The sequence below is a fragment of the Eurosta solidaginis genome, chromosome 1 (assembly GCF_040869045.1).
Source record: "Eurosta solidaginis isolate ZX-2024a chromosome 1, ASM4086904v1, whole genome shotgun sequence".
In the NCBI taxonomy this organism is placed as follows: domain Eukaryota; kingdom Metazoa; phylum Arthropoda; class Insecta; order Diptera; family Tephritidae; genus Eurosta; species Eurosta solidaginis.
In genome coordinates this window covers 13,430,030-13,442,757 of record NC_090319.1, presented here as the reverse complement: position 1 = coordinate 13,442,757, position 12,728 = coordinate 13,430,030, and the positions used below count along the sequence as shown (strand labels likewise).

General features: G+C 34.3%; 1 protein-coding gene across 5 annotated transcripts in view; it reads right to left on the bottom strand.

Moving 5' to 3' along the window:
- The window catches only part of Cad87A (cadherin-87A), a 302,751-nt gene that overhangs the window by 135,035 nt on the left and 154,988 nt on the right, over nt 1-12,728 (bottom strand). The window contains exon 1 of one of the 5 annotated variants that reach the window (XM_067780758.1): nt 5,178-5,623. The exons of the other annotated variants lie outside the window; for them this stretch is intronic. The gene's annotated coding sequence lies outside the window, so the exon portion shown is untranslated. Of the gene's footprint in view, nt 1-5,177; nt 5,624-12,728 lie in introns of those variants that run through there. 5 annotated transcript variants of the gene reach the window in all.

The following is a 12,728-nucleotide window of genomic DNA, read 5'->3' as shown; positions in this document are numbered from 1 at the left end:
ACATTTACAAACAACATACATACATACTTCTGTATTATATACTTACATACATGATAAGTTATTTAATTATTTCGTTTAGCTTTTTTTGCTCTTTCGCTTTACGGATTTAATTATGTCAAAGTGAAAGGTCAACAGTAACTGTTGTCATAACGTTTGTCGTTACTTAAGTGAATTGCTGACACTGCACCACCTTCACTCAATGTTCTATGTACATATGTACAGTAGCGAACAGAAGAATAGAAATGGTCATTTTTTTTTAAATAAATTTCGTAAATTATATTCTCCTTTTTTTCGGAAAATTCCGAAAATTCAAGAAAATTTTTAGTGTTTGAGTGGCTTAAACTATGAATATTTGCCTTTCGTTTGTTTCATTAACCATTGAGTGCGCTTGTAATTGTCAACTTGTTAGTGAAATATTCTATAGATATAGTTTAAAGTTTTTATCCCAATTCGGGCGTTTTTCATAGCAAACTAAGATGCCTCACAATGCAGCCATAATCTTAGAGCCGAATTGATCGCCCGAAATAAATACATACAATGTGTAGCAGCGAGGTTTTCACAGCGAAATGAGGAAGCTTTTCCCTCAGAGCCCTTATTGCTCGTCCCCCAATTAAATACATAAAAAGGTTTAACAGCTGCTTAGCATCCACTGTTGTTCAACAAGAACAAATAAATAAAATAAACATATAAAATATCATACAGACCACTGAAATAACAAATAATATAATTAAAAAAAGAAAAACTATTCGCCCTTCGAATCACCAAAGCTTAGATAATTGGAAATTTTCGAATTTTTTTTTAAGTTTTCTGAACTTTTTTGGATATACAGTTTTATATCCAAATTTATTTTAGTCAAACAAAGTGTAAGGTCTGTGTAAGGCCTAACCGAATTCGCATAGTTTTTTGACAGCTTTTTTTCCGAAGGCTGTACAGTGCCGCAACTCCATACCAAAGATGGACAAAAATAGAAGGAGTGGTCCGAATTGGCTGAAAATTCACACCTTAAAGTATTATATCACGCTAATTTCAAAAATGAAATCGGTTTTTCTGTACCAGTTGCTCATTTCGAGAAAACCGAGTTTTTCTCGCATTTTTGTATGAAAATAGTTATTGCGGACATGTGTTGATATGAGTAGAATGAGTCGTCAGAATGGGCCGAAACTTCACACCTCAAAGGCCTATATCACGCCAATTTCAGACAAAAAATCTGTTATTCAATCCCGGTTACCAATTAATTTAAAACAATTTTTTTTACAATTTGATAAAAAGGTCGAATAAGCCATAATCATCGTAGACATATGTTTATAAATATAAAGCGAAGTACTCGCCAGAACTGATTGAAAAAAAAACGGGATTTTGCACGTTATTATATAAAAGTGAAATGTGGCATATAATTGTTTGTAAATATTCAGAAAAATATAATTTTTAGTTATTTGTCGCACCTTTACATTAGGGTAATTTAATACATTACGGTAATTTTAAAAATTAAGTCGATTTTTTTTTACATTTTACCCGTTCTGTAAAAAAAACAAAAATTTTTTGATTTTGATATGGATTTAAAATAAAGCATAATCGCTGTTGACTATGTAAAAATAGAACAGAAATTTTTTTTTATAATCAATCAGTTTCAGAGTCTTCAGAAGATTCCATGTCGTTGTCTGCTTCACCACTTCCAACAATATATTTTTTAAAGGTGAGATCAGAACCCTTCGAATACTTGTTTCTCTGTTTTATATTTCTTTTAAATGCAACTAATGGATCTGATGATAATATCAAACGGGTCATTAAATCCGTATTGCTTTGTACTCTTCCAGTACAGATTTAGACAAATAAATCATAACATAGCTTAAAAATCACTACCTATTGGTAAATCAAAGTATTTAATTACATCACATCCATGTACTAAAACTTTATGCACAGAACTTGGCATGTTATACCAACCATAATTTTTTAGGTATAACTCTCTTGTTTCGGTCAACAAACCACTAAACTCTTGGGTTTTTATTTCTTTTCCACTGGAGAGGACTCTAAGCACCAGAAAAAAATTATGGATTAGAGACTTATCCAGACGAGTAATTTCTGCGGCAACGTCAATATTTTCCAAAAACGTCGAGCTGTATTTCCATCATTAGTTGTGCCAAACCCGTGCTTGACTTGGTCAATTATCAAACCTGTTTTATCTTTGAATTCTTTTTTTATACGGGTTTTAGTTTCAATAAATTTAGCCTTATTTTCTATTCTGACTTGCCATTTCTTAAAAAGCAGACGGTAGGCTATGTGCAGTAAACATTCAAAGAATCGAATCCAGCAATGGAGGGTTGATATCCCAAATTTATAATGATCTGGATTTGGTATTTTGTTTTGTTCAATATTGTTCATTTCCGTTGGAGTCGCATGACATATAAAACATCTGCTCGAAGAATTGGTGCTTGTTAAAACATTAGCTACTGCACCGTTAATCATAGTGCAGTGCATGACGTAGGAAATTTCAGCTATTCCCCTCTTATTTTTGAAAATATCGCATTCCAAATCGTCAATCATCTGAACCATTTTATTATAATCAGAATGAGTTACCTCTTTTCCTTCTTTCGTATAAATAAATTTCACTGGTCTACAGAAGAGAGTAGAAGAAGGAGTTCGGTTGACCCATATTTCATTACCTGATAAGGAATCGATGAGCCTTAAATTGTGAAAAAAAAAAAAATTAAAAAATATACAATATATACATTGGAAACTAATTGATTTTATACGAACTTTATTGGTAACAAAGCAATTACGAAAATAAATTCATCTGAGAGGTCTTCCACCGAGAATGTTTGCTTATATCGACTGTGCCCAGAACTGCCATCCATTCCCCATTTACATATAAGTGAAAGTTTGCCCCCTGGGTGTTTGTCTGAACAAACTTCTAAGATGTGTTTTGATGTAATTTGCAGAAGAGCATTTAAATTCACTTCTGCTGAAGTTTCCGTCGCTTCTATATGTTGTACTAAATTTTGTTTGAATTTGTTTAACTCATACGTGCTTGGGAAACAATCCGTATGCATATTATTAACAACTTTGCGTAGTTTATTATATTTTTTTTTCTGATAAATCTAAATCTAAACATAAGGCCAGCGCTTCAAAGGGCTCAATACACTTATTTATAGTGCTATCAGGCTCTTTTTCACTTTTCGCTACTTTCCGCGCAGCATAAGTAATTTCTTCCTTTCTATGTTCTTCAAATGTTTTACTTATCTTTCGCGATTTTGACATTTCTGAAGCTACTGAAAACTCTACTTGCGGTCTGCCCCTTTTTCCCGTAATGGTGCTTGGTATCTGAAATTTATATTCAATTACAAACTTTCACACTACAAGGCATACATTAAATACATTATCGGGATCTTCAGTTTCAAAGACTGCTCATTGAAGCCAAGAAGAGTTCCATTTAATAAATCGCTATTTTTATAGGCAGCTTCTTTCCACTTGTTGTTCATGTCATAATTGAATCTATAAACAATTTTCCTCACATTATTTCTATAAAATTCAACATTAGTTAACTTTTCACAAACAAAAGAAAAAATGACTGATATTCTTTCTTTAAGGGGTGTTTCTAACGATAAATCTACCAAATCACTATTTCTGATTTTAATTGACATTTTTATTTATTTATTATAAAAGTTTTATGTTTTGGCTTTCGACACTTTATTTTGAAGTGAGATAAACAAGTGTTGATTTATCTGCTGCGGTCACTTGTTTTAACACGTACATATGTGCATTAAGGTGGTTCAAGTTTATATTAAAAAAATTTTGGCCTTTTCAGTATATTGTTACTCATAATTTACTTTCAATTTTAAATTTAAGAAAAATAGGTTAAGATATAAAGCGTGCTCATTGCTGTTTTATATTTTTTTAATCCTGATTTTTTTTTGTTAAATGGGGAGAAAAAATATGTCATATACAAGTTATACAAGAGATTTTAAACTCGTGTTGAGCACCATCTTCCACTAATAGTAAAACTATGAAATTTTTCACAAATAAAGTGATTAGTTAGGTTAACAAAATTATAAAAGAGATCAATTAAAAAAAAAATAATAATAAAACAATAGGACCACCCTAATGTGCATTTTCGCAAAGCTCTTTTTGTTTGTGCTTAAGCTAAATATGCAGATGAAAATGAATATATCACATATTTATATTTTCTTTTTGTTCGTCTTTCATCTAATGCTAAAGCAATACCAAAAAAAGGCATTTAGTCACTTTTTCAAAATTGAAGATTTTCGCGAGGCGGAAGAGATGTCGATTGTTTCTGTTAGCAGAAGGTCCAAACTACCATAAACAAAAAAAAATTCACCGACTTTCACCGACCTGGGTTTTCTTTGTCTCCAAAGTTTAGCAATTTTCGGATTTTGGTATGTTTAATCACATATTTACTTATTAATAAAAAAAAATATTTGTATAAATGTTTTTTTTTTATGAGCCATACATTTTTTGGTTTGTCGCATATATCTTCATCAAAGTGCAAAAGTTGATTTTGCTAGGAATAAAAATGTATTTTAAAAAATTTTTTAACTGCGACCACTTTTATGTGCGAAACCCCAAAATGAAATAGTATGTAGAAAATAGGTGTATTTTGAGGGGGTGTGTGAGACAGAAAGTTGTTTTTATCACAAAACAACTTATGAACTTCTCTTAGTTGGAGTTTTAGCTGTAACTTGACATCAAAACATCTAAGTTTCAAGACAGTCGATTTTTGTATTTTTTCCACCTTCGTGGCACTGTGGGCTGTCTCAAATCTTCTTCTTTTAAAAAGTCTAGCTATCCGGCCTTCGTAGAGAAGAATTTATAAATCACCCTTTGGAAAAAAGTTGTGAAAATTAATGCGAAATTTGAGAGACCCACGACTAATATTGATTGTGTTACAAAACTGTATACTCCAATAAAAACAAAAACAAATCCGAAAACTTTAAATAAAAGTTCGAAAATGTTCAACAATTTTTTCGAATATTTTTTTGACATCGTTTTTGGGATTGGTTTACATAGTTTCACTTACAAACTACATGTAAGTTATTTCTTAAATTATGGAAAATAAAAAAAGAATAAAATTGATGAAATTTGATAAAAAATAAAATGATCACTGCTATTTTTCCGTTAGCTGTTGTTTTAAAAACGTTTGCTTTTCTATTATTTTTACTTACTTTAATTTTCTTTGAAGAATTTTTTGCTGCACTCGTATTGTATAGCATTTTTCCGAATTATTTTTTAAGTGTTAACAAACATGCGTGTATAAGTCTTGCTGTGTTGCACGTTAATCAACGCCTAAACCACTACCACGGCGATGATTTTACCCCTACCAACACAGCCACAATTTCAATTGAGCTGCCCGTTCTCTCGTCACCTTCTTATATGACGCATATGACTTCCTGTTCCTCTTTCATAATTTTTCCCTATCTTTTTGTCTTTTCCTGTCGCTCCTTCTGCATTCTCTCATAATCCTTTTTATTTTTTTCTTCGCCTTAATTTCTTTATCTGCCTTTTGGAGTATATTGCGGCAAAAATTTATTATTAACTGACAAAGATCAATGTATTTTTACTTTGTAACTTTACTCATGCTCCGGGGTGGGCGTGAGCTTAGCACCTGTTAAGCTACCATATATGTATACGATAAGCGAGAGCACAATAGCTACTTCGTCAAAATCAACGACAGCTCTTTTAGATTGATTTCGATGGTCGTACAGTAAGGAAGTATTGCACGCGCGCTTAAAACAGAGTACCAAAGAGTGCGTGTGACACATGTTCACCGTTCAAGCATTGAAATCAAACTAAATAAATAAATGATTTTGTTTCGTGCTCGCTACGCGTTCGTGTTGACTAACACATTCTCAATTTGGTAACCGTGTAAATGTAGTGGTGCCCACCGCTGCTCATGCTCCTACTCTCACTATTCCTCCACTGTTCTTTCTTTTCCTACAACGTCTTCTTTTATCTCTCCCTTTTTTCTAGCGGCATGCTTGATTCGCATCTGTTCCTTTTTGGTCTTCTTTTTCGCTCTTTTGCTCCTAGCCTACGACTATCCAAATTACAAGCCCTTACCAAATTTGCTCAAAATAGGTTGTGATGTATTTCCATAAGGGGTCCTGTACGCGTTGCCACTGAGAGTGCTTTTACATGGTTGCCACGTGCTGAAAATTTAAATAAAATTTGTAAGAGATACCAATATGATATTTTATTGTATATTTTATATTTGGGCCAAAGATTGTAATTTAATTGTTGCTTCGATAAGCTTTATGGCAAAGAAGTGAGAAGGCAAAGTTAAATTATGCGTCTACGCGTTTCGCCCCTTTCACGCCTTCTTCAAGGAAAACCAATTTGAGTTGGAATAACTGTGTCTTTAAAATAAATTTATCAGACCCCCTGAATACGATGGCCGTCAAACTCCATCAGAACACAAAGTATTTTACTATTCTCTATTGTAAAAAAAATTTCAAATGAGGTTATTATTTAGGGTAACCACCTAAACTGCATTGGTTGTATATCTGCTACTAACTTGAAAAGATGTAAATGGAATTTTATATAGTATAGAGTAGGTAAAACGTAAACTTTTCGCTCTGTTACTAGATTCTTTCTTTAGACTACTAAGAATTTTTTAAAAGTTTGCCACCTGTTGGGAATTTTGGGTATCAAACGATAGGTATTTTACGTCATATTTCAAACGTAATATTTCTAAGTATAGTTATCATCTAAATTTAGTTTTTTTTTCGCAGTGCTGCCACCTAACCCAAGTACATATATCCCCATTTATTTTTAGTCCTTTCTACATCCTCTACTATCCCGAAAACGGAGTGCCTTTATAATTATGCACATGAGTGTATTTTTCTATTAAAAAGCTGCCATTTAACTTTATAAATTTAAGTGGCACGTGTTGCTTGAATCTGGTCGTTGATTTAACTTTCTATTTTCGTAGAATTTAGCCGTTATCCTATACCCACCCCTTTCAGCGACCACTCTTTTTTTTTGTGCTATGGTTAGCTATTCCGTTTGCTGTAATTTTCTAGGCAAACATTATCATGTAACTAAAGTTTTTTGTTTGATTTCACAGAAAACATCAAAGAGTTCATTAACACTTTTTCGGGTTTTTCATTTGAAAATTTAAATCAAAGACATAATTTCAAACGGGTTACATTTAACGTTCTAATTGGAGTTTTTAACCTTTTCGTCGCCATCTGAAGGGTCACTTAGAAGAGTTTATATTTAAAAAAAAAAAAATCATTCAATTGTATATAATTCTATTATATTTAGGTAAAAGGTGGGAAATGTGTTTACAAAACATTAAAGCAAACCAAAATGAGTATAACGGTTAAAATAACACAAAGCGGCTTTATAATTTCTTTATGCAAATTTTTTTTTTAAACTTTATTGCTGCAAGGCTGGCATTCACAAAGCAAATAAAGAGAAAAGAAATTTTTGGCCAACTTGTTATGTAAGCCTTCTTAGTATTTGTTTTCAATTGTTGTTAAGACAACTAATTTGTAAAAAATTGTTTGGCGATATTATATTTCGAGTATATGTAGAATATAAAATTTGAGGAGAATTTATAATTATATTTACTACATTAACCCTTGGCGCACTAGTAGGGACTATCATGTCACGGTTGTGACGCAAAATCATTGGAGGGATGGCGGAATTAGTAGAGATTTCGCAATGAAAACTACTGTTATCGGTTCGCCCCACTCAAGTGTCAAATAAATACATGCAAGTACTGTTATTTTTTTTTTTCATACAATAGTCCTATAAATGAATACCTTCGAGTATTGCAATGTAATTCACTTACAACGCCTTGCTCTTACTCCACCATTCATAATCGATCAGTACTAGAAGCCTCTACACGTATCCCAAAAATTTCGTCTTACATTGGTTACTCACTTTTACTCATTATTACCGCTATCCTCGATGTTTTTGCTGTTTCGGTGAGAGACGGGGATATCACCTTCTGATAAAAGCCCAACTGCCGCGAGAACGTTTTTTTTTGTTCTCTCAAACCATGGATTATTTAACCGCCTTTACAACAGCCATTCCTAACAGTGAATGGGCACCTGAGTGGCTTACTATTGCTATCTCTTTCATTCTGTTATATCTGTTAGCTTCGTTAGTGGCGGGAAGTGGAATTAATGTGCTATACTCACATTATATGAGAACATATGGCAAAAATATTTAAATGACGCTCGAATCAATAGAAGGTTCCGAGCTCTAGCCAAGCTTACTTAGGAGCCGTCGGTATCTTTCTATATTTTTTAGCAGTGTCCGGTCCTAATCTTGGATTACTGGCATGCCTTTAAGATGTTGAAGGCCTTTATGTTCTATTACTCAATGTTTCTCTTTCCCTCTAATCCTCCCTCACACTCCTAACTTCTTCTCCAATCATTTTTTTCGACTTCCTATCTTGTAGTGCTTCTTTTGAGTAGCGTCTCACTTATTCACACTCCTAGCAGAAAAACTGCTTCAGCAGTAGCACAAACATTCAACCCTTTAGTTACCACTATAAGCGATTTCCCTACAAGTAAACTTCATTCGCTAGGTAACCGTAAACTTCTCAAATAGTTTACCATGACATATTGAACTAAAAGATATTTACGCTTAACATTTGTGTCGAAATCGCGGGTTTTGGGTTTCTTATCCTGTACAATATCACTACTTTCGATAACCACTTTGGCTGTTGTATTGGGTTACCAAAGACTTTTGGGTAGGTCAGAGTAATGAGAGTGCACGCAACCCACGGTTTGTACCTTCTTCTTCTGTAACACAATGGTGCGTCGCCGCTGCAGTATAGACGGGGCTAAACCAACGAATAAGATCGGTTCCACATTTACTGATAAACTTTACATCGATCCACATCTATTCGTTTCAACGGTGTATCTACCGGCTCAGCTTTCAAAAATTCCGCAGTTCTACATCTATTCGTAAGTTTGGCACGGCTTGGCACTCAACGTTATACCATTCACAGGACGATCACTCACCGTTCACCGTAAGCCGCCCGACAAAGGTTGAATGATATCATTCGAATGCACACCGTCACTTAACCTCATCAGTCGTCCTGGACACTAGCTAGCATTAGCTATAGCTTTGACAACGTGCACAGACTTCATTGTTACCCGCCAGCTTCTGCACTTACTTGAACCCGCTTGCCACTCATCTCCCTATCATTCCGAAGAGTTACAATACAGTATGTTTGTGTGTGTGTCTCACTTATGTAATACCAGCAAATTAACAAGTCTTCACTAGTATAAGATGTAGGAACTCTACTCGTCACTGTGCTTCCACGAATTTCTCCTTATACTCTTTTCCTACACTCTACACCTATTACGCTCTCCTCCTCCCATCTTTTGTTTCCCTTTCCTATTCACTTTCTCTGGCCTCTCCGTTTCCCTCTCTTCTTCTTCGCTCTCCATTAATTTTTTGTCTCATACATCCGCTTCCTTACTCTTATGAAATAGATCTTTTGAAAGTAAACAAATACGCACCCTGCAAGTTCTTCCTTGTGTTTGGTCCAGCTATGTTTCTGTATTTCACTTTTTCGTCAGCTAACTTTTCAGGTTCTGATCTTTAAACTCGAATACACCTGCATTGATACTGGTGTTAAGCCAGATGCCTCTATCCGCTCAGCCGTTTGAAAGCATCGCTGCTCGCTTTGTAGTTTGTCTCTAACCTTTGCCATTTTTCTGTTATTATTTGCATACTCACCTAGTATATACATCTATATATATATATATATATATATGTATGTTCTATGCGTTTTTAAGCCCAACTTGTGCGGAATATTTTTAGGCGCGTTCAATAGAACTTGATCAGCGATATTGGACTTATAGCAATGCTATATTAGCATTGTTTCCGCTGTTTACCATTATATCAAAAACACTAAAAACTTCAAATATATATGTACTAAGGTGTGTAAAAAGGGAATATAACCATAATACAGTTGCACTCGAGTTTAAAGCTCAGCATCCGAAAAATAAGGTAATGAAGAAGTGAAATTCATAAAAATGTTATCTAACATTAAAAACAAAGACAAAATTTATGTAGCAGTCATATATATATATATATATATATATATAATTTTAAGAGATATTTAGACCCCTGCGGCAGCTCTAAAGCAAACTAACCAGTATAAGTCTTTGATTTGATGCCCGAATTAAAATTTTTATTAGTCTACAAACTCAATTCGGATATTAAATCATGAAATCTATTTCTCATTCTTTCATTGGTTTAAATACAAAAATTATTTTATATATCAACTTTTGCAGCTTGCAAAATGGAATTTTTTCTTATTAATAGAACAAATGTTCAAATCCTGGTGCACATTTCTAATCAAATTTGTGAAAAGCCTACCAAGAGTTTGAATGACCACGCAATTAGAGCAATCGAAGATCACATACTACAAAAGCTTAGACAATTTCTGTTAAAATTCTAATTTGAGTTTATGCACATAGCCATGAAAATAAGCTAAGTAAACATTACGAGTACACAAATGGTTGCCAAGTACCTTTGCGGTATGATAATTTAGATACTCAAATGGCAACAAAGCAACAACAATGACAACGAAAATGCATTGAAATATATGGATTTTATGTAAAGAGCAGAGAGGGATTCGAAATGTTTTGTCGACGCATAAATGTCGCCTTAAGTGGCTTAAATTAAGATTTGTGCATTGCATTGTAGTCTAAATATTTACATATACACATACATACGCATATATATTCACACATTGATACTATGTACCTAATAAATGTTTATCTGCATATACTACAAGTTGCACATTAGCAATAAGTAAACAACAGCAAAAACAACTCAGAACAGCTACCGAATATTGTGTTTTTGTCTTGAACTCGTGCTCCTCCTACTTTGGTGTTAATAAAGCATTTGTATTATTGCATGTCTAAGTACTTTATTATGTAGGAGTTCGGGGAGGTGTGTGGAGGAAGTCTACGCAAATGTGGAAAGCTTCTGATCGTAATTCATCTGGGAAAGACCTAGGCTATTGTTTCGCATACGATGCATGTGGGTGAGGAGCGATGTATATATTCTCGGATTTCATGTCAGTTTTGTGTTACAAGAGTCTTCACTATCAAGTACAGCCGTTACGCCAAAACTTTCGCCAAGAGCCGCATAGTAGTAAGATAAACAAGAGCGAACACCGCCGCCAGCCTAGAGATGCGATGAATGGGACCAGAAACAGGAGACAAGGAGGGCTATTAAACCTTGTGAAGTTTATTGAAGTGTACAAGCAGGTCAACTCAGGTTTGGTGTCGGAATCAAGCAGAGTTTAGGCTGTTTTTCTATAAACCATGTAGTAATGTATATTGGTATTTTCAGACCACGGGATCACGGATACAACGACCGCAGCCAATATGATCATCCTATCTGTACAGCCACCCAACCAACGACAAGGCGGCAATTCAATACGGTTGAGTCTTAATAAAAGAATTTGAACAATTCTATACTATACTTTCCAAGGATTCATTTGTCGCACTCTGTTGTGGTCTAAATGACTTATAGAATTCGTGAAAGCGATCGGAATGCATTATTTCGTAGGCTTTTCTTACATAAGCACACAAACGAACAACAGATTTACTCCTCTGCGGATTCGTTTTCTAGGAATCTATTGTATTTATTATTTCGCTCTGGTGACGCACTAACATTCTGACAGCAATCTCGGGGAATGGTGCGGCGCCTATACCTGCTTTAGACGGTTAAAATACATAACAGAGGCTCAATATCTTCCGTCGCTATCCTAATCTCATTTACATAAAGCAAAAGCATGCCTCATTTTGGAACCAATTTGCCTATTTGAAAGTCATTCCAGTAGGCAAGCCCGCTTCATCATCAAAGTTGTATGTACCAATTACTGGACAACATATTCAGTCAGACCCTTGCAGACCCATATGGACCTTACCGGGTCCCAAGCATTAACTCCTTTTTGAGACCTTTGCTTTAGTTACTTTTCGAGCACTTCACCGTAGCCACCTGCTTGACATATAGTAGCTATTTTCTGACCACGTCGCAACAGCTGATTTCTGAGCACTTAAGACATAGCTGGCTTATGTGAGCCGCAATGAAAAATGTTCAATTCAAAGCCCATCTCTTCTTCAAACACTGATCAACTTTCTGGCTCTCACGACCGGCTACTATCTACGAGGTTCTCTGCCTCTGTCATTACGTAAAGCAAGCCATGAAAATTAGCAACTCATTAATAGTAAGAGTGAGGCCCATATCTGAGCCACCGCATAGTTTTTATGAACAAGAAATTTCACAATCCTTGAGATTATTCCGATCTTAAATAGAATTTGCTCATTACTTTATTTAGGTCATCTACTTATTTATTATTAAACTATAAATCTTTGCAGTTTGTTGAACTAAATACCTATGTAAGTCAACTTGTACTTAATTACAATACGCGGTGAATCGATTTACTGATGTTGAGCACAGGATCACAGCTGCTTTATTGAACAGTCGAAAATGCATAAATTACAAAACAGGAGTTGAACGGAAGGATGCAGAATAGATAATTACAAGGCAGATACTATCCTAGTTGAGTTATTGCAACAACAAACAACATGTATTAAAGATTTTGTAAATATAGATAGTAGTAAATATTTACCAGCAGCTAAACGCTTCAAAGTTTATAGTCATCACAAAGCTATCAACATTTTACCAATTTGTAAAGACTGATTTATGTGCTATGAGCATACGCTCTT